This window comes from Lepus europaeus, chromosome 2 (genome assembly GCF_033115175.1).
Source record: "Lepus europaeus isolate LE1 chromosome 2, mLepTim1.pri, whole genome shotgun sequence".
NCBI lineage: Eukaryota > Metazoa > Chordata > Mammalia > Lagomorpha > Leporidae > Lepus > Lepus europaeus.
In genome coordinates, this window is record NC_084828.1 from 31,086,031 (window position 1) to 31,090,221 (window position 4,191).

General features: G+C 43.8%; 1 pseudogene; it reads left to right on the plus strand.

Moving 5' to 3' along the window:
- The first annotated feature begins 416 nt into the window (after positions 1-416).
- On the plus strand, positions 417-1,800 carry LOC133747547 (phosphatidylserine synthase 1-like; annotated as a pseudogene).
- Positions 1,801-4,191: the final 2,391 nt, after the last annotated feature.

The following is a 4,191-nucleotide window of genomic DNA, read 5'->3' on the forward strand; positions in this document are numbered from 1 at the left end:
AAGATACTGTAAGTTGCCCCAAATCACAAAGTTAGTACATGGTATAGCAAAGAGTTGAACATGACTAGCACTTAGGCACCTACATGCTTATCTGTTATGCATAAAAGAATGTTTATACAATGAGATACATGGATATTTTATATAATTCTCAAGTCCACTTATGGCAATTACATTTCTTAGAAATCAATTTGACATTTGGAAAACTAACGTATTCAAAAAGTAAGAGATCCTTAATTCCTTTCACAATATATATAAATAATTAAGAAGTTGTACAGTAGATTAAAAAAAATTGGTATAAAATTTAGTTCAGGGCAGCCCAACTATCTGGTTTCTTGCCCACTGTGGCTCTCGTTGCCCGCAGTCCCAGCCTCTGTGGGCCAGGCTGCAGCCTCTGTGGGAGGACATGGAGGCAGGTCATGGCATTCTGCAGGGGGAGCCAGACCCTGAGAAAGGATGATGTGAACTACAAGATGCTTTTCTGGGTGATCAATGAGAAGCAAGTGGAAGACATCACCATTGACTTCTTCTACGGGACACACACCATCACCCTGCTCAGCTTCAGCATTGTCAACCTCATGTATTGTGCCTTCACCAGGGATGACTATTCCAGAAGACAACATCTGGAAGGGTATCCTGTCATTTTTTTTCTTCCTTATCATCAGCATGTTAGCTTTCCCCGATTGTCTATTTACTAGGCCCCATCCAACGTTATGGTGAATGGTTTTTTGGGCTCAGTGTGCTCTACTTCCTGTTCCTGCACCTGTTCAGTTTTGAGCAAGTGGAGTGCCTCATGTACTGGCTGGATCCAAACCTTCACTACGTCACCAGGGAAGCAGATACCACGGAGTATGCCGAGAACTGCCATGTCATCACATAGGAGTGCGTCATCAGCCATTTCGTTATATTTGCATTTGGGCACTTCTGGGGCTGGACCATGAAGGTCCTTCTGATCTGAAGTTATGGCCTGTGCTGGACAATCAACATTACCTGGGAGCTGACTGAACTTTCCTCCATGCATCTCCTGCCCAACTTTGCAGAGCGCTTTTGGGATCAGGTCCTCCTGGACATCCTGCTGTGTAACGGCAGTGGCATCTGGCTGGGAAAGTCTAGAGACGGGGATATACCATTGGGCCAGCTTCAAGGACACACACACCACCACCAGCAAAATCAAATGAGCTGTGCTCCAGTCTACACCGGCCAGCTGGACCTATGTTAGACGGTTTGACCCCAAGTCTTCTTTCCAGAGAGTGGCTGAAATACACTTATTCAGGATCATTTGGCAGCTGAGTTGAATACCTTCTTCGTGAAACGTATCTTTGTGTTTCAAGCCAGCCAGCCAATAAATTGGAGTAGGACTCTCCTTTTTGGCTGCACCACAGCTCCCACAGTGAGGCAGTACTATGCTAACCTCACCAACACACAGCGCAAGCACATGAGAACACAGTGTTGGGTATTTGTGGTCACTGGTTTCCTGGAATCTATTCTTTGCCTAAAATTTGGCCAAAATCTCTTCTCTAAGATCCAAAAACTCTATGTTGTACTTTGTCTTCTTTGTGAAGCCTTCACCACCTTCCTGTATATGACATGGTCTGGTATGCAGAGCACTACGGCCACAGGGAGAAGACCTACTCAGAGTGTGAGGACAGCACCTACAGCCCTCACATCTGGCATCCCTGGAAAGGTACAAAAGGTTCTAATGACAGCCCACCCAAGCATTCAGGCAATAGTGAAAGCCATTCTTCCAGAAGACAGAATTGACATTCCAAGTCAAGACTCACCAATGGAGTTGGGAAGAAATGATAGACCATGTTTAATCAGTGATGTCCCAGAGAGTGCCTAGATCCATGAAAGGAGCAGAACTCATTTAGATCTCCCTGTTAAGAGGTTGGAACATTTAGAGCCAATGGGAAGAGAAGTGGGAATGTTAGGGGGAGGGATCATTGTTTAAAGAGTGTAAGTCTTGTTTCCCATAGACCTGGCCACAGAAGGCAGATCTTTGCCTGGGGTCCTTTGCCAATCTGGGGTCTGTCTCAAGTTCAGCACTTGACACACTGTTAACAGTAACAATGCAGTTTGTTAGATGGACAAAGGAGGTCTTTACTCAGTGTTGCCAAGGGCAGCTCTGCACTTGCAGGTATTGTGGAGGCAATGTCAACATCTACATTCAGACAAGACATTAACCAGATGGTTAATCGACGGTCACCAGTTTTTATTCTTATGAATCTCCTTTTCCATTTGATTGATTTGTGTAAGTTTAGGCCACTTTTCCATCTTTTATTTTGTTGTCTTCAAGTTTAGGGCACATAAAGTCCTCCAGAAGCTACTGTTGAAATTGAGGGATGGTGCCCCTTCCTTGAATCTAGAGAGAAGGGGGAGTGCTCTTGTGTTCCTGTCTAGCAACCCCAGCCCCCCTTGAAAGACCTTCTGCCGTGTGGCAGGTGCACTGCAGTCTGAGGAAGGGTTGGCTGCCTGCATAGGAACCTGAGTTTCACATCCAAACATGTTTTGTCCCATTACAAATGTTACTTATCCAGATTGATCTACCATGCACAAAAGCAAACCTGTAACAGGGGAAGTGAACACCATGGCACCTCCCCCAGCCAGGTCCCTTTTACATTTGCTGTTTTCCTTCCCTGGTGTGTTACGGCTGACACTGTCTTTAGTCCCAGGTGAAGTGCTGGTTAGTATTACCTTTCATGCATGCAATGCTCTAGAACATCCTCCCCAGTAGTTCACCACCTCTGATGGATTCCTGTTTTCAATAAAACACATGAAAGCCCATCAAAAAGAAAAATTAGTTCAGGTGTGAAGGCCTGGCATTGTATGCAGCTGCTTATGCCACCACTTGTAGTGCTAGCATTCCATATTGGAGTGCCAGTTCAAGTCCCAGCTGCTCTGCTTTCCATCCAACTCCTTGCTTATGTGCCAGGGAATACAGCAGAAGATCATCCAAGTACTTGGGCCCATGCCAAAACATGAGAAATCCAGGTGGAGTTACCAGATCCTGTTTCAGCCTGACATAGCCCTTGCTTTTATCTGCATTTGGGGGAGGAACTAGGTAATAGAAGGTCAGTGTGTGTGTGTCTCCCTTTTCCTCTCCTTTTCCATCCCCTTTCCTTTCCCTTCTCTTCTCTCTGCCTTTCACATAAAGGAATTTTTAAAAAATCAGAGGTATGTATCATGCATTTTTTTTAATTTTACCTAGTTTAGGTTCTATTATTCAGTTTCCAAGTAGTTAAATACAAAATTTAAGATCCAGTAAAATAATCTTATCACTAGATTTCAAATGCTGGGATGAGTGAGAGGGGCATCAGATCCTTGTATTATAATCTATACTAGCATTTCCTGAGATTAGCTGAGAAACCCACAGCTCATTTTAGTCCATGAGTTTTTGTCCAGATAGGTCACTGTTAAGTCATTTGTCCCTGTAATCTGAAAAATGACTTCAGGTGTGCTCCTTCCAGGAGGGCTCCCATGGGATTGTTTCTGTATTCCTCACCACACTGTCAGACTTACAGGACAAGAGGTTATTTATGCTCTCTCATTTTCTTGCTCCAATTAGTTTCAGGGGATATTTGTGCTTCTAGGTACCACCTTGGAATTTAAGGAAAATGTTTATTATCATAAGCTGAGCAGAGATGGCTGTCCATCTGAATACATTGCCTTTTTCCATCCTCCCTCATTGGGAGGTATGGCCATGTAACTGAGTTTTAGTCGATGGGATATGAGCAGCAATAGTGCCACCACCAGATCTGCCTTCAAAACCACCCACTCTCACACCTGTCTGTCATTTTCCCTTCTATTGTTACGACACAAAGCTCTAAGGTTGAAGCGACACAGCTATAAAAAACTTCACTTCCTGAGTGTTGGAGTGCGAAGCCACCATCTGGAACATCCACTAGAACCACTATTGATCAAGAAATTAGCTTTTCTTTTGGGTGAGCTGTTTACAAATGGTTCTGCTTGCTATAATGGGTTACAGTACCCTAACATAAACCAATCAAGTTAGATATGTTAAAATAATGGTTTTCATTCTGAGAAAATCATGCCTGCATGAACTGTATGTAGGCAGAGAATTAGAAGAACAAAGGGTACAAAGAAAATCAAAGATGAGTAACCCCTCTTAACATTTCATTGCATTACTCCATGACATTTGCTGTTCTCTGTCAAATGGGCCGCATACACAAGAAT